This window comes from Littorina saxatilis, linkage group LG1 (genome assembly GCF_037325665.1).
Source record: "Littorina saxatilis isolate snail1 linkage group LG1, US_GU_Lsax_2.0, whole genome shotgun sequence".
Lineage (NCBI taxonomy): Eukaryota > Metazoa > Mollusca > Gastropoda > Littorinimorpha > Littorinidae > Littorina > Littorina saxatilis.
Window position 1 is genome coordinate 25,638,677 of NC_090245.1, and position 27,845 is coordinate 25,666,521.

Genomic DNA, 27,845 nt, shown 5'->3' on the forward strand with positions numbered 1-27,845 from the left:
TGTTCATCACATTATCCTCATTACTGCCACAGAAATACACAAGTTGTTGTTGCAGCGTCTTAGAGTTCGAGATTTTCAAATACTTTGCTCGAAGGTCTTGATAAAAAGGACATAAAAATACAACATGGTGTTCATCTTCTTTATCAGCTGTACAGAGAGGACAGTTTCTTGTCGTTTGGTTTGGTGCGTACCGAAACTAGTGAGCGTTGATTTCGGATAGTCCTGCGCGGAAACGAGTAAGAGCAACTCTGTACTTAATATCTTCGATTAATTCAATGTATTTCTCTTTTTCCAAGCATGTTTTGTAACAATTATAAATGTCGAAACGTTCACTGCATTCTAAAAAGAAGAACCATTCTTGACAAAAACAATCTTGTAATCGTCTTTTAAACTCTTGTAAGAAACACTTCTCATTCCCAACCATTCCGTACATCCACACAGCAGCAAAACCATTACAACATAAAAGACTCTGCACATGTGAGACCCAATTTGTGTGGCCCAGAGACAATGACAATGACAATGACAATGACACATTCGATATTAACGAGGGTAATGGCATAAGCAAACAGGTGCTTTTTTACATCCAGCCCTCGCCCATAGGAGGGTTTAATCTAATGATAATACGTTTTTTTAAATGTTAAAATACCAATTAAAGAAGAGAGAGAGAGAGAGAGAGAGAGAGAGAGAGAGAGAGAGAGAGAGAGAACGAGAGAGGGAGAGAGAGAGAGAGAGAGAGAGAGAGAGAGAGAGAGAGAACGGACGAACGATCTTTATAACTCAAGGATGGAGGTGTCATACGCTGACGCCTAGTCTTATAATATGTCCCTGCTAAATCGTTTCCCCATAAAATAAAACATTGACAGTTACATGTCAATATACATCCTGACCGTCAGGTCAAAAGGAGTTCGGCTCATTCTATCCCTGACAGGATGCCTTGGTTTTCCTTGTCTGGCGAGGAAATCGATTTTTTACATATTTAGATATTTTCGTAATGTGTATGGATATAAGCAGATTCGCGATCGTCGATAATGATTTTTCATGGTGTTGTGTAATTTTTGAATTACAAAAGAATTGATATGTAAGACAGTTTCAAGCGAGCTATTTTTCGCGGCTGTATTTACTGTGCAAACAACTCTAAATATGGCAAAAGTGTCACGTGATAATCAAAAGTTTGGTTTCGGCGTTCGCTGGAGCAGACGATTTTTGTTCTGACAGTGATGCAACCATATATTACGGTCTCCTTTCGGCAGCAGTCCCAAAATTTCGACTTGTTTTGACCTTAGAACGATGTCTTTATCATAACTGTGAAGAACAGAACGGAGATCACTGTCGAAGTCGGCCAATCTGCAATCATTTTCGTCTCGCGAACACTGCTCGCGAACAACATATGGGAGATAACTCTGTATTTTTGTTTTGATAGATTGGCGTAGGACTTAAGCGTCCGTTCAGAGAGATAACTGGCGATAGCCGTGGATCGATGATGATCAGAATGGTCAATATAAAGCAAGGGAATATACCGTGCAAATAGGCGTAACAACACACATACACAAAATAACACACACACACACACACACACACACACACACACACACACACACACACACACACCATACAATACCACGAGGTAAAGAGTACGCACCCGCACATGCAGTCTATCTAGTGTCGCCTCTGTTCCATCTCTCTCTCTCTCTCTCTCTCTCTCTCTCTCTCTCTCTCTCTCTCTCTCTCTCTCTCTCTCTCTCTCTCTCTCTTATTTTGCGTTTATCTGTATTGCTTTATTGCTTTACACCCAGTGTTGAACACTACCTTATGATCTACTATGCTTCTATATAATGCGCTTCATGTACATAACCTTTTTTTCTTCTTTTTTTTTCCCTAGCCATAGTTGTAGTAAACTAGTTTAGCCCCTCTTTAGGGCGAGGGCCAGATGCAAAAAAGCATATCTATGCTTATTCTTGTCACCCTCGAAAAATAAAGATTTGTCATTGTCACGGTTTGTAAGAAGAGCTTAATGTATAGGTACGGTTTGTAAGAAGAGCTTAATGTATAGGTACGGTTTGTAAGAAGAGCTTAATGGAAGGCACATTCCTTCCCGTGTACGCAATTCTTCATGTCAATGTCATTGTGTGTGTGTGTGTGTGTGTGTGTGTGTGTGTCTCTCTCTCTCTCTCTCTCTCTCTCTCTCTCTCTCTCTCTCTCTCTCTCTCTCTCTCTCTCTACATTGTGCTACCTTTTCTTTATTTCCTCCTCTGCCACTGTTTACTCCTGCTCATTCTCCATCTCCTTATCTTCCCCAACACCAGCTCCGCCTCTTTCCCACAATTTCCACGCTGACTATTTATTTATCATCCTCTCTCTATCTCTATCTCTCTGCCTCGCTGTGTGTGTGTGTGTGTGTCTCTCTCTCTCTCTCTCTCTCTCTCTCTCTCTCTCTCTGTGTCTGTCTCTCTCTCTCTCTCTCTCTCTCTTTCTCTCTCTCTCTCTCTCTCTCTTTCTTTCTCTCTCTCTTTCCCTCTCTCTCTCTCTCTCTGTCTCGAGCTTTTTAATTGGCTTAGAAAGGTACTTTCTGTCTGTAAGTATCCTGACACCGAGCACACTTCTTTGTGAGGGGCTAAAAGCTTTGCTTCGTTTTGTCCCTGGCAGTACTGACACATGCTGGCATTTGTTAGAAGCCGAATTTAATTTGTTTAAATTAAGCGGCGTTCTTCTGCTAGACGTATACTTTCCATGCAACGTTGGAATAATATAACGAGGAAGAATTGTGCAGCAGGAGACTGGTTCCTCTATTTTACGCATTCATTTTATTGTTGACGGTAGTTCTGGACCACTTTCACGAACACTTGCCTGAGTACGAGAGTAAACCTTTGCAGATGTCTCTCATTTATGGGCGGCACTGCAAACCTTCCCGGGACTTCTTTAATGTCGAATTTTAAAGCGTCTCCGAAAAGGCGCCATAAACAACATAATTATACCTTTTAGTATAGGTACGGTTTGTAAGAAGAGCTTAATGTATAGGTACGGTTTGTAAGAAGAGCTTAATGTATAGGTACGGTTTGTAAGAAGAGCTTAATGTATAGGTACGGTTTGTAAGAAGAGCTTAATGTATAGGTACGGTTTGTAAGAAGAGCTTAATGTATAGGTACGGTTTATAAGAAGAGCTTAATGTATAGGTACGGTTTGTAAGAAGAGCTTAATGTATAGGTACGGTTTGTAAGAAGAGCTTAATGGAAGGCACATTCCTTCCCGTGTACGCAATTCTTCATCTTCTTCTTTGTTCATGGGCTGAAACTCCCAAGTTCACTAAGGTTTTTTGCACGAGTGGGTTTTTCACGCGTATGATCGTTTTTATCCCACCATTCAGACAGTCATACGCCGATTACGGGGGAAGCATGCTGGGTATTTGCGTGTTTCTTTTACCCACCGAACTCTGACATGGATTACAGGATCTTTTCCTTGCACATTAATATTTTGGTCTTGTGCTTGCATGTACACACGAAGGGGGGTAAGGCACTATAGCACGTCTGCACATAAGTTGACCTGGGAGATCGGAAAAAAAATATCCACCCTAAACCCACCAGGCGCGGCCGGGATTCGAACCCGCGACCTTCCGCATAGGAGGCCGATGTCTTATCCAATGCGCCCAATTCAACTCACCGTGTCAAGTTTGAGCATGGTTGTATATGGTATAAGATCATTCCTCGACTGAAACACATACCAACATCTAACAGTTTAAATGCTCCCTGTGAAGATGGGTTTTTTTTTATGAACGAAATTTGCGGATTCATATTAGCAGGGTTCGTACCATTTTTTTGTTCTAAAATTCAAGGACTTTTTAAGGACTTTCAAGACCTTCTGATGAAAAAATCAAGCACCCAATGAAACACTCGTTGGTTATTAAAATCCTCTTTCCGCACGCCGATGTACAAAACCCGTAATGATTTGATTTTTGTCAACGACGACAAATTGGTAGCAGACGATGTAGCGGAATGTGGGGAAGAAAGATTTAGAAAAGTAGAAGTACTTTCAAACTCCCACACTTGAGTTTTATTGCTAAAAAAACTCAACAACAAACGCAATTCTTTATAGGTGGATTCTACGAAGTATAAATTTCGGTTTATTTTCCGATGGATGAATGGTGTATCAAAAAAAGAAAAGATTCGAAAAGTTCGGAAAGTTAGTTCATCGCGCACGATTCATATCACACGAGTTCGAGAGACACAGAACAAGCACGTCTGTTTTTTCCTTAGTGTTACTTAAATTAGTTCTGAAGAACTGGTTCGCCTGACGGTCTGAAGATGACGAAAAGGTCGATCCCAGTTGAAACCATGCTTGCTCGTGACTCGTCGGTTTTCCCCATCCAGTTCATGTTCTTTGAAGTGTTCGGTAAATATACTCTGCCTCGACGTCCTTGGACATCTTCACCCAGAACCCGGAACCCGGAACCCGGAACCCGGAACGTCTGCAATTAACAAACCTTGGTTCAGCTCTATAATTGGTTCATACAATCATAGAACTTACTGAGTGGTTTGTTCTGCGGCTGGTCTGGTCCTTCTCCCATCGCAGTGACCAGCTAAACAAAATAAAACAACTGAGCCCAAAGTGCTCTAATCCAAACGTTCAAGTTGCCGCCACATCACGGCTTCCACTTGCACAACAACTACATAACACGATACATGCATCATATTACGATATTACAGAACAACAAGAAAATATTTGCGGTAACGACTTGACCGTTGCGAAATCTCCCGGCTGGCCATTTGGTTACCAGCTGAGTTGACTGCTCAGGCGAAAATCAGAAAGGCTTTGGCAAGCTTGACTTGAATGAGCTACTCACCCTTCGACGTAAGTTATTCTGCTATTAATGTGACACGCGTAGCATGCTGTTTCTTGACCAGCGAATTAAGACGTTCGTCTGCCTGCCCGTGCGCCTGTCCTCGTGTCTCAACGCAGAATGCCAGATCGCCGTTCACCTGCCTCCTGATAATTGGCTGCGCTATACGTGACGCGAGAGACTTTTTACACGTCACTAAAGAAGACTCTCACGCGCCGTCTCCTTCTGGTCTCGGTACCTTCATGCGCCGTCTCCTTCCGGTCTCGATTAAATCGGATAAATATTATTGACTAAACATGACTAAACACTGCAAACCACTGCAATACACAAACTTATTTTCTGAATCGCGTTCCGCGACAAAGGCCCCCCCTTCTGAAGCGAAAACTAGTTTTAGCTCTTTCTCAGACAATAAGTTTTATTTCATTTAACCCTGAAAATACTCCACCTCCTTTCCACTTGCTATCCTATTCATCTCTGGAAGCTCACCACCTCTCAGTTTACTACTACTCCTCTACTGATAATTGGCTCTGCTCAAAAAGTCAGCTCCGACATTGTCTTTGCCTGGAATCACTTTGAGGGTGAAAGAGTGTTGCTGGAGCTGCAAAGCCCATCTCATAAGCCTGCCGTTTTCAGTTTTTGACTTCTGCAAGTACTGGAGTGGTTGGTGATCAGTTTCAATCACGAACTGCTCGGCGTACAAATACTGCTCGAATCTTTTCACTCCCCAAACCACCCCGAGACACTCCTTTTCTATGGTCGAGTAGTTTCTTTCGGCGCTGTTCAGTTTTTTGCTTGCGTAAGCCACCGGGTGCAAGTTGCCACCTTGCTCTTGCAGTAGAACTGCTCCTAACGCTTCGTTGGATGCGTCTGTACGTAACACGTACTGTTTGCTATTGTCCGGCAGTATCAGAATGGGTTTGCTGGTCAGACACTGTTTCAGAGTCGTGAAAGCAGTTTCACACTCTTTGGTCCAGACTATCTTCTCTGGCTGATCTTTCTTTGTGAGGTCTGTGAGAGGCGCACTCACGCGAGCAAAGTCAGGCACAAACTTCCGGTAATACCCCGCTAGGCCCAAGAAAGAACGCACCTCTTTCTTTGTACGAGGTTTTTCCGCCCTTCTGATTTTCTCGGTTTTGTCATTGTCTGGGCTTATTTTCCCATGACCGATCCGGTGACCGAGGTAGTCAAGTTCGCGGAATCCTAGGTGACACTTGGAGGGTTTGGCGGTGAGGCCGACCTCCTCAAGCCTCGCCAACACTGCGTTCAAAGCCTCCAGATGTTGTTCCCAGGTTTTGGTTGCTATCAGGATGTCATCCATGAAGAATTCTACGTCCTCCCTGCCTAACGGATCGAGCAGTTTTCTGACACACCTAGTGAATATGGCACTGGCCGTTTTCAGTCCAAATGGCATTTTTGTCCACTGGTACTGGCCCCCTGGAGTAGAGAAGCTGGTTTTGGCTCTGTCTTTTTCTTTAACGCCCACTTGCCAGTAACCCTTACTCAAATCCAATTTTGAGAAGTACTCTGCCTGCTGCAGACGAGCAAAGATTTGCTCAGCATCCGGAATTGGCTCAGAATCGAACTCGGTGACCTTGTTCAATTTTCTGTAGTCTATACAGAATCTCACTGTACCGTCACGCTTTTGCGTCAGTACAACCGGACTGCTATATGGAGACACGCTAGGTTCGATAACCCCCATCTTTTCCATAGTTTGCACTTCCTTCTTGATTGTTTCCCTCTGTGAGTGAGGAATTGGGTACTGTTTCACACGCACCGGCTCAGAGGTAGACAGTTTGATTTCGCATTCTTCTAGCTGGCATGAGCCTGGCATATCACTCAGAGCTTTCTGGTGACTGCGACACAAGTTACGCAAGTCTTTCTGCTTTTCCACAGATAATTCGGCGTTAATGACCACATCATCCCACTTTTCTTTTGGAGCGAGAGGTATGAGTGGTATCTTGTCGGTGTTCAGCCCACCGTCTTCGCTATCACTCATCTCGTGCATCACAATTGCTACTTCTTCTTCTGCGGGTTCCGCCGATCTCACGGCCGCTCCGTCGGGAACATCCGACGCGGTTCTTTCCACGTACAACTTCAGCAAGTTGGCGTGGTACACCTTGACCTTGTTTCCCATTTGTACTCTATAGTTGCAAGATCCCACTCTATCAACTATCTTGTAAGGTCCTTTCCAAGTCAGCTGAAGCTTGTTGTGCTTCACGGGTAACAAAATCAAAACTTTGCCACCCTTTGCCAGGTGCCTTTGGCGTGTGTTTTTATCGTACGCCCGTGCGTGTCTGAGCGAGGCTTTGCTCAGGTTTTCCCTGGCTAGAGTGCACGTTTGTTCTATTTTGTTCGAGAGATCGACAATGTGACCTATTGTCGTCCTCAACTCTTCACTGGACTCGTCATCAGTCCAAATCTGCCTGAGTACCTGCATGGGTCCTCGGACCTCTCTCCCGTACAAGAGTTCGAACGGAGAGAACATCAGGCTTTCTTGGGGCACCTCGCGGTATGCAAACAGTAGAGCGGGAATAAATTTATCCCACTCCTTGGGCTGCTCTTGGCACATACGCTTCATCATTGACTTGAGAGTAGAGTTCAGTTTCTCTGTTAACCCATTGGTTTGAGCATGAAACGGACTGGTGCGCAATCCTTTCACCCCTAGCAACCTGTTGACTTCAGTCATGTATCCACCTACAAACTGTCCCCCCTGATCAGTCAACACTTCTTTGGGTAGTCCGAAACGCGTCCACATCTCAAACAGAGCATCCGCGACCGTCTCTGAGCTGATGTCTTTCAGCGGAACGGCCTCCGCGTACCTAGTCGCGTGATCGATCATGGTAAGGATGTACCGATGCCCCCGCGCCGAAGCAGGTAGGATGGGGCCGATGATATCAACACCAACGCGTTCGAAAGGGGTGTTCATCAGCGGGACTTTCTGGAGGGGTACCTTCCTAGTTGCTCCCTTAGGAGTACTTCTTTGGCAGGCATCACATGATGCACAGTAGCGTCTCACATCTCCGCAGATGCCTGGCCAGAAAAAGTCTCGCCAGATTCTGTCTCTGGTTTTCCTAGCGCCTAAGTGACCTGACATGGGTGAATCATGCGCCAAACCCATCACTTCGTCCCTAAACTTTTTAGGCACCACCACCTGCTTGTATTCTGTATCTTTGGACGAGTAGACCCTGTACAGAATATCCTTCTTCCATACGTAACGAGTCCCTGTTTTGATCTTCTGGTCTGCGACCGCGCGAGCCTTGACCAAGTCAGGGTCGTTTCGTTGCTCAGCTTTCAGATCATCAGGTTTGATCTGCCCTATCAGAGTTTCCTTGGGAATAACCTTCACTGGCTTTTCCTTGCTTTTTGCTTCTTGCTGTCGAGTGACTACGGGAGCACAAGTCTCCGCTCTTGCTCGGAACAAAGGCACCCCTGTCTCGACATTTTGACTATCGGTCCTCACGTTACCGATCAACACCGGATGCACCGGCCTATCCATCACCAACACCTTGGTAATGCCACTGAAAAATGGAGTTCGCATCTCCACTTCAGCTATCGGGAGCTCTCTAGTCACACGGGAATCGGCTAACACTACTCTCTTTGCTTCGCCCGTGTACTTCTCCCTCGGAACTATCTCGCTGTCCACAATGATAGCGGAAGCTCCCGTATCCCTTATCGCTCTCACCGTCTTGCCTTCGACGGTAGCTTCACACTGCGGCTCAAATACGAGGTTACAGCATTTCTCACATACTGTGGGTGGTTCCTGAACGTCCACCGCTGCCAATGTGATCGTTGATGCAGAGCTAGGCTTATTGTTGGGTTTGCTCTTAGTACACTGACGCGCCAGGTGAGGTCCGCCACATAGAAAACAACCGCTGGGACCCGACCTCTGTCCCTCCGATGCGTTGCCGAACCTGAAGTTATCTGTTCTCACGTTCGCGGGGGGTTTGGATCCACCGTTGGGTTGGTTATGCACTGTTTTGGGTGGATTAGGGATCGCCCGGCGATGTTCCGATTCGCGCGACTCCTCGTACACGCGCGCGTGTTTGAGCGCCTCATCGACATTGATCGGGTTACGCTCCCGCACGAACCGAGCTTGTTCAAAGGGTAGCCATTCTAGAAACCTTTCCATGATGATCAGACTTTTTGGGTCATGTGCTTTACCCTCTCTCTTTGCTAGCTCCACCCACCTGTCAAAATACAGTTGAATCCTCGTCAACCCTTCCTTTGCACTTTCCCCAGCCTCTTTCTTGGCGCCCCTAAACTTTTTCCGGTACGCCTCTGATGTCAGCTGGAACTTTTCCAGAATAGCGGCCTTTACCGTGTTGTAGTCCTTTGCCTCTTCATCTGACAATCTGGCATATGCCTCGCGTGCTTTGCCTTTGAGTTGGCAGCCTAGTCGCGCTCCCCAATCATCATCATCCCATTTCGAGATTTTTGCTACCCTTTCGAATTGACGAAAGTATGCCTCGAGATCATCTTTATCATCCAGATATGGTAGCTTCAATTTGATTGATTTCTCATGCCCGGGACCAGCATCGTTGCCTAACTCGCGAGCGTTCTGGTTGCGGTTGCCTTCAGCTTGATTCTGCAACTCGATACGACGCAGTTCGAAGTCTCGCTCCTCGCGCCTATCTTCTCTCTCTGCCGCGATCCTACGCTCTTCAGCCTGGAGAGCTTCTCTCCGTCTCCTCTCCTCCAACTCCAGGTTATCTTTTCTCTTCTTCTCCTCCAGCTCCTCGAGCCGGCGTTTTTCGATATACTCTGCTAAGGGTTTACCTGATAAGCCTAGTACGTTGCCGTCACGCTGGTATGCCACTAGAGGCGAGTCCACCTCTGCTACCTGACGTGGGCGGGGCATGTTTACTCTACTCTAGAATAAATGTCACTAAGGTTTACCTGTAGGAGAAAAAAGATCACTAGATACCTCGCCTCAGTCAATCTTAGTTCGTCCCGGACGATACAAGGTTTGACTGTTGTAGCCGTAGACTAGCCTCGACACTCTGTTAGACAATACCCTACTTCTAACGAAAGTGACCTTGACTCCAAGCCAAGCTGCTAACTACTGCTACTTATGTTGATTGTGACCCCGACCCTGTCGTAGATTACCAATACAACATAACACTTCAGCTGCACTAATTCACACTGATTAGTTACAACCGCCACGGATTATAGACTTTACTTTGAACCTTTGAACAAAGAAGCTAAACACCGTCCTCGATTTAAATTAGTCCTAACACCACCTCACTCTGGTTATGTTGACTCAATTTAAATCTCTACTCTACTAGGTTAGTCGTAGTCTCAACTACTCCGAATTGGTACGACCTAACTTAGTTCACTGATCTAACTTCTACTCAAGTTAGATCCAGTTACCTGTTGAACCTCGTTCAACCTAAAAGAGCTTGGGTTCAGTTCGACTAGTACTTTACCGTTATCTTCAAAAGATGTAGGGTGAAAGAAATATAATTTAGAGTGCTGCTGTTGCCGTCCAATCCTCGCCCGAGCAGTCGCCGCTTTCTTGTGTTAGCTTACTAATCTACTCAAGATTAACTAACATACATGTATAGCTTCTCTAGTCTACTCCAGACTAACTATCATGCATAAGAAACAGACGTGCTGTGCTGCGATGGGGTAAGGATAGACAACCTCCGCGCACCTACAAAAATTTGCGTTGTTGGCCACACAGAAAAAAAATAAGATCTAGCTCATAAAATCGTATCCCGGACACGAGCCCCCACTGTAGCGGAATGTGGGGAAGAAAGATTTAGAAAAGTAGAAGTACTTTCAAACTCCCACACTTGAGTTTTATTGCTAAAAAAACTCAACAACAAACGCAATTCTTTATAGGTGGATTCTACGAAGTATAAATTTCGGTTTATTTTCCGATGGATGAATGGTGTATCAAAAAAAGAAAAGATTCGAAAAGTTCGGAAAGTTAGTTCATCGCGCACGATTCATATCACACGAGTTCGAGAGACACAGAACAAGCACGTCTGTTTTTTCCTTAGTGTTACTTAAATTAGTTCTGAAGAACTGGTTCGCCTGACGGTCTGAAGATGACGAAAAGGTCGATCCCAGTTGAAACCATGCTTGCTCGTGACTCGTCGGTTTTCCCCATCCAGTTCATGTTCTTTGAAGTGTTCGGTAAATATACTCTGCCTCGACGTCCTTGGACATCTTCACCCAGAACCCGGAACCCGGAACCCGGAACGTCTGCAATTAACAAACCTTGGTTCAGCTCTATAATTGGTTCATACAATCATAGAACTTACTGAGTGGTTTGTTCTGCGGCTGGTCTGGTCCTTCTCCCATCGCAGTGACCAGCTAAACAAAATAAAACAACTGAGCCCAAAGTGCTCTAATCCAAACGTTCAAGTTGCCGCCACATCACGGCTTCCACTTGCACAACAACTACATAACACGATACATGCATCATATTACGATATTACAGAACAACAAGAAAATATTTGCGGTAACGACTTGACCGTTGCGAAATCTCCCGGCTGGCCATTTGGTTACCAGCTGAGTTGACTGCTCAGGCGAAAATCAGAAAGGCTTTGGCAAGCTTGACTTGAATGAGCTACTCACCCTTCGACGTAAGTTATTCTGCTATTAATGTGACACGCGTAGCATGCTGTTTCTTGACCAGCGAATTAAGACGTTCGTCTGCCTGCCCGTGCGCCTGTCCTCGTGTCTCAACGCAGAATGCCAGATCGCCGTTCACCTGCCTCCTGATAATTGGCTGCGCTATACGTGACGCGAGAGACTTTTTACACGTCACTAAAGAAGACTCTCACGCGCCGTCTCCTTCTGGTCTCGGTACCTTCATGCGCCGTCTCCTTCCGGTCTCGATTAAATCGGATAAATATTATTGACTAAACATGACTAAACACTGCAAACCACTGCAATACACAAACTTATTTTCTGAATCGCGTTCCGCGACAGACGATGGTTTTGAAGCGGACAGACTCAAAAGGAACTGTAGGTTACTGTTAAACTTTTTCATTGAGGTTATCAAATAATTAATCATTGCAATAGTTTATTGTGGGTGGTTGTGTTATCAGTTTGCAGCATCAGAGTTTTCAAGGACTTTCAAGGATCTTGCCCATTTTTAAAGCACTTTCAAGGCCTTGAAACTGGCCCCTCCAAATTCAAGCACTTTCAAGGATTTCAAGCACAACATGGCTTTTTTTCTTCTTTTTTTTCTTCGTCTTTACACTTGTTCCCTTGTCCCGTTGTGCTCTCACACCGCCCCGTCCCTGCACTCGCTGCTCCAACCACCTCTGAATTTCGTTCCGCTGCCAGACTTGTCGATTTTACAGACGCTCTAGGGGGGGGGGGGGGGATGTCGGGTCGCTGCGGTAGGCTACCCTCGGAAGATGACACTGCACTTCTGCTGAGTCACTTTGACGGTGTTCAGTAGTGGGTCTGTCCTGAGCTAACGGACGCAGCCCACTACCTACAAACGACATTGACTTTAAGTCGCGGAGCCAGACTGAGTGAGCGTCCCCTCCAGAGAGCAGACCGCCACCACGTCCCTCCGTGGACCCCCCAGAACGTCACACGTTGAAGACTGACAGCAAAACTACTATTCAGGGAAGGAAGGAACAGGAACACTGAGACCAAGGTCACCATGAGAGCTCCGGGCATGAAGGGCCACAAGAGCAAGGACAATTTATATTTTGGATGATTAATGAGATGATGATGATTATAATGATGCTTTGGAGTTCCAATTTGGTTTGAGACTAAGTGACAGGGCAGCACTCTACGCTTACTGTCATAGCACTTCCACTCTGGGTAGGAGCCGACCGTAGCCCGAAAAACCCACATGACCCTGATGTGATTCGAACCCACGACCTCCCGGCCCGCAGCCCGATGCGCTAACCACTGCGCCACGGGGGCCGGTATTATGCTGATTGTTGGTATGTGCATAAGTGCAGGGATGGTCTTCTCCCTTTCAAAAGCTTGACCAGATATGGGATGTTTTATGTGAGTTTAATTTGTTATTTATTTCTTTATTTTCATGTTTTGGTTTTGATTTTTAGAAGTGCACATGATCCTTGATTCGTTCCCTAGAGCCAATGAGTGACTTCTTCACGGTGGTCTACTTGTTTGCTTGAGCCAATGAGTGACTTCTTCACGGTGGTCTACTTGTTTGCTTGAGCCAATGAATGACTTCTTCACGGTGGTCTACTTGTTTGCTTGAGCCAATGAATGACTTCTTCACGGTGGTCTACTTGTTTGCTTGAGCCAATGAGTGACTTCTTCACGGTGGTCTGCTTGTTTGCTTGAGCCAATGAGTGACTTCTTCACGGTGGTCTGCTTGTTTGCTTGAGCCAATGAGTGACTTCTTCACGGTGGTCTGCTTGTTTGCTTGAGCCAATGAATGACTTCTTCACGGTGGTCTGCTTGTTTGCTTGAGCCAATGAATGACTTCTTCACGGTGGTCTGCTTGTTTGCTTGAGCCATGTGTGTTTTTAACCCTGCAGACGAGAAGATGCCGACAAATTGTATAAGTAACACAACCCATATGAACCTAATCTGCTTGTTTGCTTGAGCCAATGAGTGACTTCTTCACGGTGGTCTGCTTGTTTGCTTGAGCCAATGAGTGACTTCTTCACGGTGGTCTGCTTGTTTGCTTGAGCCAATGAATGACTTCTTCACGGTGGTCTGCTTGTTTGCTTGAGCCAATGAGTGACTTCTTCACGGTGGTCTGCTTGTTTGCCAAACACTAAGGGTAATAAAATACTCTATTCGTGGAACTGTTGTCTGTATTCATTTCTCGGGAGTGGCAAGAAATGATTTACCGGATATAAAATTATTTGACAACAACAACAACAACAACAACAACAACAACAACAACAACAACAACAACAACAACAACAACAAGTCGCGTAAGGCGAAAATACAACATTTAGTCAAGCTCAGTCGAACTCACAGAATGAAACTGAACGCATTGCATTTTTTTCCCGCAAGACCGTACACTCGTAGCATCGTCTGTCCACCGCTCGTGGCAAAGGCAGTGAAATTAACAATCCAGAAAAGCGCGGTTGCGGTTGCGCTGAGGAGGATAGCACGCTTTTCTATATCTCTATTCTGTTTAACTTTCTGAACGTGTTTGTAATCCAAACATATCATATCTATATGTTTTTGGAATCAGGAACGGACAAGGAATAAGATGAAATTGTTTTTAAATCGATTTCAGAAGTTTAATTTTATAAATCATAATTTTTATATTTTTAATTTTAAGAACTTGTTTTTAATCCGAATATAACATATTTATATGTTTTTGGAATCAGAAAATGATGAAGAATAAGATGAACGTAAATTTATATCGTTTTATAAAAAATATTTTTTTTTTACAATTGTGAGATTTTTAATGACCGAAGTCATTAATGATTAATTAAATTAAATTAGTGGTTGGATCTGTTTTAAAAAATAATATTTCCTTGATGTTGTACTAAGATCAACCGTCTGCTTGGACATATACTAAAGATCCACTACCTGGCTGCTGTCTTCGAAAAATCGATTAATTCATAGAAAAATATGCCTTACAGGGAAGCACCTAGCCGGTTGACTGTACATGTGTTTGTGTAGAGGTGTTCTTATTGCATGTTCAAGCCAGGACAAATGGTGACCTGAAACATTTACACATTACATATGTATGCAGGACTGCTACTTTTAAGCTTAGGTGCAAGTGTGATGATATATTTGTTTGACTGATTATGGGCATTAAAATAAAACTGCAACAAGAAAAAAAAATATGAAGAATAAGATAAACGTAATTTTAGATCGTTTAATAATAAAATAATTTTAATTACGAGTTTCCGATTTTTAATGACCAAACTCATTCATTAGTTTTTAAGCCACCAAGCTGAAAATGCAATACCAAAGTCCGGCCTTCGTCGAAAATTGCTTTGCCAAAATTTCAATCAATTTGATTGAAAAATGAGAGTGTGACAGTGCCGCCTCAACTTTTACAAAAAGTCGGATATGACGTCATCAAAGGTATTTATCGAAAAAATGAAAACAAATGTCCGGGGATATCATACCGAGGAACTCTCATGTCAAATTTCATAAAGATCGGTCCAGTAGTTTATTCTGAATCGCTCTACACACACACACACACACACGCACAGCACACACACACACACAAACACCCCCACACACACACACACACACACAGACAGACACACACACACACACACACATACACCACGACCCTCGTCTCGATTCCCCCTCTATGTTAAAAAATTTAGTCAAAACTTGACTAAATATAACAAGTCGCGTAAGGCGAAAATACAACATTTAGTCAAGTAGCTGTCGAACTCACAGAATGAAACTGAACGCAATGCAACGCAGCAAGACCGTATACTCGTAGCATCGTCAGTCCACCGCTCATGGCAAAGGCAGTGAAATTGACAAGAAGAGCGGGGTAGTAGTTGCGCTAAGAAGGATAGCACGCTTTTCTGTACCTCTCTTTGTTTTAACTTTCTGAGCGTGTTTTTAATCCAAACATATCATATTTATATGTTTTTGGAATCAGGAACCGACAAGGAATAAGATGAAAGTGTTTTTAAATTGATTTGGAAAATTTAATTGTGATAATAATTTTTATATATTTAATTTTCAGAGCTTGTTTTTAATCCGAATATAACATATTTATATGTTTTTGGAATCAGCAAATGATGGAAAATAAGATAAACGTAAATTTGGATCGTTTTATAAAAAACATATTTTTTTTACAATTTTCAGATTTTTAATGACCAAAGTCAATAATTAATTTTTAAGCCACCACGCTGAAATGCAATACCGAAGTCCGGGCTTCGTCGAACATTACCCGACCAAAATTTCAACCAATTTGGTTGAAAAATGAGGGCGTGACAGTGCCGCCTCAACTTTCACGAAAAGCCGGATATGACGTCATCAAAGACATTTATCAAAAAAATGAAAAAAACGTACGGGGATTTCATACCCAGGAACTCTCATGTCAAATTTCATAAAGATCGGTCCAGTAGTTTAGTCTGAATCGCTCTACACACACACACACACACACACAGACACACACACACGCACAGACACACACACACACGCACGTCTCGATTCCCCCCTCTACGTTAAAACATTTAGTCAAAACTTGACTAAATGTAATGAGGTTGTGACAGTGCGGCCTCAATTTTTACAAAACGATGGGCTAAAACCAGAACCAATTACCTCAAAATAACCTGTTTTGCAACTTTATAGTTATTTGACTTATGGTAACATGATTCTCACTTTCTGTAAAGGATTCTTGAAAATCTTGCATAATTGCGTATTTATAAGTCATAATTTGTTCTGGCTCCAAGCATTTCTCCTGCTCATCTTGGAAGCAGAACCCTCTAACTCCATCCAGGTTGGAAGCAGAACGTGCTAAGTTCAGTTTAGTCTGTTCTGCTACTGAGGCCTGTGGGGAAAGGGGAGTGTTTCACTGCGAGCCAGATGCAGCCATCGTCACCTGACCTCTTCTGCTTGCTGTGTCACAGTCATTTTTCCTGTTCCCAGCGCAGCCAGATAAGCGCACATTAGCGGTAGTGGTATCTGGTCTTGACCCTTTCTGTGTGGTGTAGGATTTCCTCCAGCACACAGAATAGTGTAACTAGCAGTAGTAGAGTCTGCTGTCGACAGAAAAAGGAATTTGATAGACTGTGGGAACTAAAACAGGTCAGTGACACCTGTCAAGTGTCAGTATCCGAATTCCTGACTCCGGATGTACAGGGTTTAAACACAATTAACTTTCCTGTGATAAAGAGTGAATGAAGAATGAATTGGGAAAGATGCAGTCCCTTGATATTGAGGGAGGAGGGTGGTAATAAGGGGGTTGGGGCCGGGGAGGGGGGTTGGTGGTAAAGGGGGTGGGGTGGGGTGGGGGGGGGGGGGGTGCCCTAAACTGACAAAAGGATGGTCCACTTTCTGAAAACACTGGAACAGAGAACAGCTCTCTGCCATTTTTACATCTGCTGCACAGTCAATTTGGCTGTTGCTCGAGTCAGGACACAGATTCAAGTGAGTATCTTCATGTATTATGTTTTTCCCCATTTGAACAGACCATAAAAGCTGAAATTCAGATTCCTTTTTTAAATATATAGGGGATTAACCTTCTGATTCAGTCTAAATCCTGTATCTGCAAACTGATTCCTAGCTTTTTGTGTTTTGTTTTCCTAATTGTAAAACACAGGCAGGTAAATGTGTTTGTTTCAGCGTGAATGTTCTTGCACGCGTGTGTGTTTGTTTGTGTCAGTGTGTGTTTGTGTGTGTGTGTGTGTGTGTGTGTGTGTGTGTGAGTGTGTGACGGTGTGTGCATGTGCTCATGCCTTAATGTTGTAGTGTATCCATGCAGCTCTTTAGTGTTTGTTAAAAAATTAAAAATGTGTAAGTGAGTGTTTACAGTATTTGTGTATGCTTGTAAAGATGGATAGATGAATGATTTGGTTGAGGTATTTTGTCAGTTTAATTGACTCTAATATATTTTGTTATTCAGAGGTTAATTATCACAATGTCAAACTGATGAGCATGAGTGGTCAGAGTGTAATCAAGTACTAATGTTTCATTTGTTTGTGTGAATAGAAACACGAAAACTATCCAAAGTTTTAACGCAGAAGCGATAATACGGAGGCAATTACCTTTTTTTTAATTATCGGTTAATAATTTTAAAATAGAAGTACATGTAGTAATTGCCTGTTCAAAGGAGATAACATTCATAGTATCCATGTCTTTTGCAGACGCTGTTTGAAAGGAGATGAATCAGGCCGTCCAGGCAAGTAAGAAGCACCATGCATTTCAGGAGACTGTCCTTCGGATTCACGGATTACGGTTGCATAATCTCCTTTCTGCCAATGCTAAAAGTGAAACCTGATGACTTTGATGCGTCTCCATTGGCAAAATCGACCCCAAAATATGACGATTGTGCTGTTTCTTCAATCGAAGATCCTTTTGAGAACATGGTGAATGGGGGTTATCCTCCTGTTCGAGTCATGCATCAACTCCAATACTTGCTGATTGTGATTCCACCCCTCAAAAATGAATCAAGCTACCCAACTCCTGTACATATTTCTCCTGTGTGTGCTTCCACAGTTTCTGTTACCCTGTAGGTGTATTCACATCAGCTTGTAGTATATATGTCAGACACTGCTCCTTTAGGTGAAACTACCACAGCATCTCTTCCATCTGTTTATGGAACCCCAACAAAGAAAATTCTGTCATCAATGAAGGAAGCATCCTATGTGACACCTCATGAGAAGAAGTTCAGCCAAACTTAAAGACTCTGCAACCCGGGACCACGGGAAAAGGTGTGTTCGAAAAGCGAAGACACTCAGAGATGAATTTTACACAGGAATAACTGGTCAAACGGCTAAGACAAAAGCAGTACAGGAGGTCGACTGTTAAAAGTGCAAAATGTGTATTATTTATTTCGACCTTTGTGCACAACATTTTTGTGAAGAGGAAAGTACAACATAAGGTAAGAATGCCAATTTGTTTTCTTGATAATGAACAGAGTAGCATGCAGTCAGGATCTAAAGCTCGTGATTTTGTTACCATTTGCATTGTGTGGTTCTTCTTCTTCTTCTGCGTTCGATGTTGATGACCGGCATTGTGTGGTTAAAATGCGCCTTCAGCCTTGTGTTTATTTGTTTGTTTGCTTGCTTGTTTGCTGCTTTGTTCGTTTGGTTTGTTGTTAGTGTTATTGGGTGTGTAGTTTTGTGCGTAACGCAAAACGATATGAGCTGATACAACATAAGATTACCGTTGGGATTTCTTGAAAAACACAATAAAAAAAAAGTGTAATGATTTCAGAGAGAGTTTTTTGTGTGTGTGTTGTTTTTGTTAGGTGTTTTTTTTTCGCTATGAAAAGTACCGGCAATTTAATTTTTATTTATGCGTGTTGCGTTCATTAGGCCACACAATGAATGAATACATGAGTCCTTGATGATATTTTTGCAAGTGACTTGACATTTGTTTGTTTATGACGGTAATAAACTTTGAAAAACGATTTGAACTAATGTACAGTATAAGCTTTGCTTGGAAGCAGAACATGCTATGTGTGAGGAGGCTGCTTCTGACTGCTGTAGCACAGGCCACAGTGGGGTCTGTGTGGAAGTCAGAAGCAGCTATGGTGCACTGGGCTTTTCTAGCTCCAGAACTGAGAAAAGAGCAGGAGTGTATTCTGGAAGCAGAACAAATTATACCTTTTTTGCATATGAAAAAGTTGTTCAATTAAATTGATTACTAGTGTGCATGACCAGTGTTTCCTCTAAGTCAAGTGTGTAAAATATGAGGGCTACAATCCTGTGTTTACTATTTTTTATAAGGGGTTGAAATCTTCAAGTGGCCATTTCTCAAAATGGTGGAAATCCAGTTAGATGGTTCTGGTTTTAACCCATCGAAAAAGTCGGATATGACGTCATTAAAGACATTAATTTTTAAAAATAAAAATAAAATGCTGGGGATATCATACTCAGAACCCCTCATGTAAAGTTTCATGAAGATCGGTCCAGTAGGTTACCGTTTCTCTGAATCGCTCTACACAGACACACACACACACACACACACACACACACACATACACCACGACCCTCGTTTCGATTCCCCATTTATGTTCACACATTTAGTCAAAACTTGACTAAATGTAAAAAGGACTGATAGAGCCTGGATAATGTTTTTTCTTGATTTATCTAAATTCTGCCCATGATTATCACCGGTGAAGCAAATGGCATGATAGGAGTAAATACAAATGTACATGTTACTTAGTTCAGTCTTAGTTGCCGTGCTGCAAAGCAAGCAAAACTACATAAATCAATCTTCGTTCTTACCAAAACACCCAGAAAGCTCGTCACCGAACACATTACTGAAAAGCGTACGAACCGAAACAATTTGATGAAAGTGGTACGAACGGACACATTTTCCCGTCAAAATCAGTACGAACGGACACAAAACTGTTTTATGCAAATTCAATTAATCTTATGGTTCACATAGGTCCAATATCACACGCATTCGTACTTTGTGGTATTTGAAGACGATTGGAATACACAGAACTTGTAGTGGGGGCCTGTTTCACTCTGATCTAACGAATGTGTATGAACGGAAACGCTTTTCGTACGAAGGGAAACATGCACTTTTGTACGAACGGAAACATGGGGTATGAACGGAATCTACATGTTTTCAAAAGACAAGTGATTGTACAAAAGCCATGGGTTTCTATAAACTTCTGTTCAAGCAAAATGTCGTAACAGGCAATGGTTTTGGTGATCATGTGCAAATCAGGGGTCAGATTCGATAACAGAGCGAGAAAAACAAGAAAATGTTAAAAAATCAGGCAATTTTGCCACGTTCGGCCCGCGTGTGTTATTATTAGGATTCACTAGCACCTTGGTACTTATCGTACACATAGCCCAACCATTTCGCTACCTTATTCTTTCAATATCACACAAGCGCGCTGCCCACACGACTTACCACAACGTTTTTCCCGAAGCAAGTGACGAAAATGAGGCTGTATGAACGGACACATCCTGCGGATGAACGGAAACATCCGGTGGATGAACGGAATCGGTTGACACACCGTGCCAAGTCTCAACACTGTTCGCATGTCTGTAGCGGTTTTTTTTTTGTTCCTGTCCACATTGCATAATTAGACGGATCTAGATGTGGAACTTTTCAGCGCGTGTACGGGAACGTGTACGGGTAAGAGCTTTAATTAGCGTCATCACTGAATCTAGTTTGTACGTCACGCGTTTGCCAGGATCTACACGACGTCACCCGTGACTCACTTTTTTTTCTCCAATGTTCCAAATCATACGTTGTTTTTCTCCCACCAAGACTGCAGATCTTGGCAAACGCGCGACGTAAAAAATAGATTTGATGACGTTACCCGTACACGTTCCGGTACACGTGCTGAAAAGTGCCACATCTAGATCTTGCTAATATCTATACGTACGCGTACAGATCTTTGCTACACGTTCGCTCATCTAGAACAATCTATCTCTACCTGTCACAATAAAGACCAAGTATTGGCCCTAAGAGGACGTCAAACTCATATGATCTAGTCAGTTACATTAGGGTTTGGTACCTTGCAACTGATTCCTTGAATTTGGGACGTTGATCTTGAGTTTCAACACACACCATTTGATAGAAGCAAGACGAAAAGACTTGAGAACTTGACAACAAATAAACATGCAACTATGTTAGCATGCATCCCCCAGAGTCGGAGTATGACTGCCAGAATGGCGGGGAAGCTGAACAACATTCATACACAAAAAAAGCCCACTCTTGCCTACGAGTAGATCAGTTGAGATACGACCTTCAAGTGTGTTGTGGTTTTTTTTCACATCCCTTTTCTAACACTTTTCAACCGTTGCTTTTACTTTTCAATAAATCGTCTTTTGGTAAGCGGATCAATATTATTGTTTGTAAATCAAGTATTTGTTCATAAAGCCGACTACTTAATTCAAAAGGAAACCATTCTCTCTATCAAACTTCACACTACGCTTGATCACCAGATAACCACGCTACATTATTATAGTTACTTTATTAATATTTTTGACCAAAATATGACATTTTACACAGATCGAGACAGTCAGTATTCCTCCGCGACCGCGCTAGCGGTCGAGGTGAACAATGACTGTCGAAATCTGTGTATAATGTCATATTTTGGTCAACAATGCAAAAAAAAGTATGTATCGATCGATTGTGATTAGAACTCCTTTTAGATTTTTACGATTGAACGGAAACAAACATGCACTATTTTGTAGTCTGGTCTGGCCGCCTAAATATGAAGTCAGTTTTGTCGGCCTCTGACGTCACATGGCTCAAAGAAGGGAAATCCAATGTGCAATCGATAAATGATGTCTTGTCATGCAGAATATGGAGTCTATTGTGAGAACACCATTCGCCGGAATGCCCGTGTAGAACATGCGTTCAAAAGGAATTTATGTCACTGCTAAAAAAAATATAATAACTGGTTGTGAAGCCTTGCAGAAGACTGTAACTCAGATGTTTGTAAGTAGGCAATACGAAAACATGATTAGCATCAACGCCGCAACAATTACTGATGTCCCTTGCAAATGAAACCACAGCGGTCTGATTGTCTTGAAACGATTCTGAGAAAAACGCAGCACAAGAAATGAACGTTTTTGAAACTGAGAGGAACATTCAAGCCAGTATCATAGGGTTTTCAAATGAGCTATACGTGAGAGTAGCAGCGCACGCACGCAGAAGAAGAAGAAGAAATAAACAAAGAAGTCACAGTACCTTTCAGGCGCACAACGTCGAACCGTAAACACAGAGGGAAGAGTAATCACTCCACACCGAATGTAGGTCAAACCAGTAGCCCCTAATCAGTCTCACACACTGCACACCTCCTCGGAACGCCCCAAGGTGCAAACTGACCAAAAACGACACACCGCGCTGAAGACTGCACCTCGCAGGCAGTGTGCGCGCGTGAATCAGCCATGCGTTGCTCAGAATCACAATAGCCCGCTCAGAGAAAAGTCGCTCTGGATTGGTCTATGCAACGGGCTCACAACGAGGCAAATCGCTTCACGATGGCGACGAAGAAAGCACGATTGCTGCGAGATATGAAAAAAGTTGTACTTCTTAAAGGCATATGTACGCGCTCCCGTGTTTACAAAGTGTAGTGTGCCCATAATCGATGTCAAACGCACCATAAGACCATGTAATGACGATATGTCGCCATGCGCGGACCATACATGCATTACAGCTTGTTTTAGAGTCTCAAAAACTTTGGATGTAAACAAAGACGCGGAGTTATTTCCCTTGCGTCAACGCTACCTCTGTTGGCAAATCTATAAATAGGACGATCCAGATCAAAATGAAAATTAACATATCTCAACATTGAAGGGGTCCTAGACCACAATATTTTGCAGGGAACTTAATTTAGCATGTCTCCAGCTGTTGGTAAAGCAATTAGCGTGTATAGTCATCGAGTACATATGGCTTTAAACTAGTAGACGATTCGGTCAGTGAAATCGTCAGAGAGAAATGTAGTTATGATGGGAAATTTAGCTGGGGTAGTCCCTGAACCTTGAAAAGCGGTGGATCCCTCGGGTCACGTCGAAAACCACGCCGAGAAGATTGAAACACGCTACACGGCATCGCAGTGTAAACACCGCCGCCATCTTGGATAACGCGGCGGGCGGTGGGCGAGCATATACCAAAGCCGCTCGCCGAGTGCTTCGCGACCGCTTTCCTGCACTGCCCTAAGAAACGGCACTGCGAGCGACCCGTGGCGAACCGCTCTGGGCAACTCGTCTCTGCTGAGTGGATGTGGGTGTGGGGCAACACAACTAGTCCGGTGTGGAGAAGCTCTTACCAGCACCCTCGTGAGATATCTTTTTAATTGCTGTTTCTTGATAGTAAAATATGCGCTGAAAACGGTCAGCTATCTCGCCACCTTGAAATAATGTCCCTGGTACCCTTTTAACGCTCCTGAACCACCCCGGGTGGCAATCTCGGGTAGCAACAGAGAGTGTACCCCATTCCGCCCAGAGCCTTAACCGTTAAAGATAGGAAGACAAGTATTGAACAAGAAAGATGCACAACAACCATGTGTACAATATTTGTTCTCACATTTATATAAAAATATTGATGACCTTGGAATTGATAGGCTATTTTTAAATTTCTGACCAAAAATCGCCAAAAACATGACAAATTGTATTTTTTCTAACCTAAACAATGAAAGATTTAAAGACAAGTATTGAAGACAAAAGATACAATTGGATATTGGCAACAACATCTGTTCTCATTATTGTACAAAATTGTTGATTGTTATTGCATTTTGTTTAGTTTTTGTGGATTTCACAAAGCGTACCGATTAAACGGCAACGCGTGTCATTCGTCGGAATTTTGTTCAACCGTTGAAGATAGGAAGACAGTTATTGAACAAAAAAGATGCACAACAACAATGTAAACAATATTTCTTCTCACACTTATATACAAATATTGATGACCTTGGAATTGATAGGCTATTTTTAGATTTCTGACCAAAAATCGCCAAAAACATGACAAATTGTCTTTTTTCTAGGCAAAACTATGAAAGATTCAAAGACAAGTATTGAAGACAAAAGATACAATGGGTTATTGGCAACAACATCTGTTCTCATTGTTTGAACAAAATTGTTGATTGTTATTGCATTTGTTTACTTTTTGTGGATTTCACAAAGCGTACCGATTTACGGCAACGCGTGTCATTCGTCCAATTTTAACTGTAGTTATCCACAAATACACGATAATGATGTGAAGAAATACAATATTAAATATTACGGTTTACTGTTTGGTGTATAAATAGGTACCAGCAGCATGCTTGGGGTTAACCTTGCGATAGACTGGCATCCTATCCAGGGGAAAGGGAATTTTACTTTTTGCTGTTTAACGTTGTTGAATTCAGGATTAGCTCTGGTCGAATGGGGCTAGTGTCTCCTACTCGAATACAGAACGTAACCTTTGTATTCCATTGTCATTTATGTATTTATATTGAATGATAATTTCAATGTTTACTATTTGTTGGTATTATCTAGCTATGAGCAGTTGTTTCCATTCCAGATAAACGGTTGTTATATAAATGAAACAAGAGAAGCACCATGCCGAAAAGAAAAAGAGACCAAAGTACTGTTCCTACAACATCACTTGCCTCGAAAATCGACTTCGGTATGTTTCTACGGACCCCTATTTCCACCAGAGTGTATATTTTGTGAGAAGTTGGAAATAAAAAGTGCAGATCGTAGAACTGAGCGAACTGAAACATTCTCTTCTTACAAAAACAAAGAAAATGCATGACAACAGATCGAGTCAAGGGCCGAACAAATGGGACTTCTGCAACTCAATTGACATGTCAAAGGAAAGGACCTTTTCGCAGGAGAAGCCAAGCACCATCCATCATGCTTCAAAACTTTCCACACACAGTTCTTCAATTACGAGCTCAAATTTCATAATGCAGCAGAACCACCAGATTCTGAGGATGTAGGTTTTTCAGCCGCCCGTGAGAAGGCTTTCGCCTCGGTATTGTAACAAATTCAAGTTCATGTTGTCCATCAAAACGAAGAACTGCAATTGTCTTCTCTGCGCTTGCTCTATGTTGAGGAACTGAAAAGGAACGGATACGAGAACCCGAACTATCAGAATCAGACACTCTTCAAACGTCTACAGAAGCACCCGATCAATGAAAATATCAGCTTCTCAAAGGTCGATCGAGACAAAGGAGCTGCAGTTTCATTCATGTTGGTGCACATATCGAGCATTACGGTGTCGGATGCCCTAGCACAAGCTTACTCTCTAGGAAGTGCAAACAAGTACCAAGAAATCGCACTTCTTCTTTGAGGTCTCATTCTTTGGGCTTTCAAAGAGTCCAAAGATCTGCCTTGGCCGCCTACAGCCAATGACATGGAGTTGACTGCCGAATCTCTTCTTCCTCCTGACATCGTCCGGTTTCTCAGCCTGGTAATGGCCGGCAAGGAAGACACAGATATGAGCGAAAAGACAAAACGTTTGGTGTTTTCCATCGACCAAGCATCGGCGACTGATCAACCTCTCTGAGCTTGCAGCGTCCCTGGGGTATGACTATTGTGCCATTCTTCTTGGGTTCTGTGTGTACAGCGGAGAGGACTGCACCAGTGCCTTCAAAGGAAAAAGGAGAAGAACCCCAGGTTTCACATGGCGTTCAGGCAGCTTGGTGACGACTGGGATGTCACGCCTCGGGTGGCGAAGCAGTTGGAACAGTTCACATGCATGATGTACAATCACAGCCGTGAGACCTCAGTTAATGTGGCTCGTGGGAGAGCATGATAAACTAACGTCCAAGTCTACGGTCGATCTAGCTCGCATGCCTCCCTGCCAATCTGCTCTAATGCCGCACATTCAGCGCGTAAACCACCGCGTTGTCCTGTACAAGCGTGCTTGTGAAGGCATTCTGGAGAGGCCCAAACCTTACGACCAGGGGCAGGGATGGAGTAAACATGCCGACAGTGTGCTGGAACCCGTGTGGTCCCTCAAGCCTATTCTACCTGTGTCGCTGATTGATCTTCTGGTCGATGGTGGTTGTGAAGAAGAGGAGAACAAGGAAGAAGAGGAAGAAGTTGACTTTGATGCATTTGCTGAGAGCGATGATGAGTTTTGAGTAATCATGACTGTGTCATTTGACGTTATCAACTACTGACTATCTGTAATGTGAATAGAATTGTTTTCTATTTTTGCACCACAATGGGACCCACCCATTACAGTGTTTTGGGGCCCCAACGAGGGCGTTGGAAATTTTGTCCTGGATTTTCATTCACTTTTCCGAGTATGTATTTTCGTAATTGTTCGAAATTTGCGAACAAATCACATATACTGTAACATTTATACCAAGACCTGTCACGATTTTGATGTAAATGTGTGATAACAAAAGATGTTTAAAAGTGATAATGTACGCATTATCTGTTCACATAATATATCATTCCATTGTCAATAGTTTAGACGCAGCATCAAAGAAATTCGGACGAATGACACGGGTTGCCGTTTAATCGATACGCCTTGTGAAATCCACAAAAACGGAAACCATTCAATAACAATCAACAATTTTGTACAACAATAAGAGCAGATGTTGTTGCCGATATCCCTTTGTATCTTTTGTCTTCAATACTTTTCCTTGAATCTTTCATAGTTTTGCCTAGAAAAAGGACTATTTGTCATGTTTTTGGCGATTTTTGGTCAGAAATCTAAAATTAGCGCATTTATTCATTAGGCATCATTGATCAATATTTGTATATAAGTGTGAGAAGAAATATTGTTTACATTGTTGTTGTGCATCTTTGTTGTTCCATAACTGTCTTCCTATCTTCAACGGTTGAACGAAATTCCGACGAAGGACACGCGTTGCCGTTTAATCGGTACGCTTTGTGAAATCCACAAAAACTAAAAAAAATGCATTTTTTCTGAACCGCATGTAAATGAGAGAGTATGTGTGCAAACAGAAAATACAGTTACCATGTTTGTTATTTTGTGTTTTATTAATTGAATAAAAAAAAAAAAAGTCGCGTAAGGCGAAAAAAAAAAAAAAAATACAGTTGACGATGGTTTTTTTTTGGAAACAAATCCACTGAGGGGTTTATTGACCGCCAACCCTTATTAACCTTAACTATGTCAAGGAATAATAATGTTCAGGCAAGTGATGAAAGGTCTCACGGTCCCAATACACATTTTCTGCCATTAAATATGTTCTTTCCAAAACCTGCCAATCCAAGCTAATGGGTACTACTATCATGTGTTGAATTGTTCAATCAATAGTCAAAACGATCATACTGGCAGTGAATTAGTGCATATTTCTGACACCAACACTTTGACAAAATATGCACTATATAATTATTGTTCACTATTGTACATGTACGATCAGCATATGTTTTTGTTGTTGTTTGTATCTTGACTCCCTATCCAGAAATACAACTACTCCATAAACACTCAAACACAAAATCTTTTCCAGAAAATGCCATATCGAAAGAAGAGTGCATACTTACATGTTTGTTGAATACAAGAATGAATGCTTGCATATTGCTGTGAAATGTGTTTGTTCAGCTTTAGCAGCAGGATTCCAAAAAGTGTGTGTGTGTGTCGAAAGAAGTGTTGTGATAATTTTGAATGCAGCTTATCAGTTAAGTGTGTCTTTCTCTATATTGGTGTTGCTAAATTTCAATAAAGTATATTGGTATGAATTAGTAACATCTGGAGGTGTTTACTGAAAGATTTAATTTGAAATAGATATATATGAAGGATCATGATATAAAAAAAAATATATAAAAAAAATGCATTAACAATCAATAATTTGGTACAACAATGAGAACAGATGTTGTTGCCAATATCTCATTGTATCTTTTGTCTTCAATACTTGTCTTTAAATCTTTCACAGTTTAGGCTAGAAAAAAGACAATTTGTCATGTTTTTGGCGATTTTTGGTCAGAAATCTAAAAATAGCCTATCAATTCCAAGGTCATCAATATTT

At 42.5% G+C, this 27,845-nt stretch overlaps 1 protein-coding gene across 1 annotated transcript in view; it reads right to left on the reverse strand.

Moving 5' to 3' along the window:
- LOC138965536 (carbohydrate sulfotransferase 1-like) overlaps positions 1–22,300 on the reverse strand; it is a gene marked incomplete at its 3' end in the record, with an annotated part of 47,648 nt that extends 25,348 nt beyond the window's left edge. The window contains 1 exon segment of the mRNA XM_070337728.1: positions 22,109–22,300.
- Between the last annotated feature and the right edge of the window lie 5,545 nt (positions 22,301–27,845).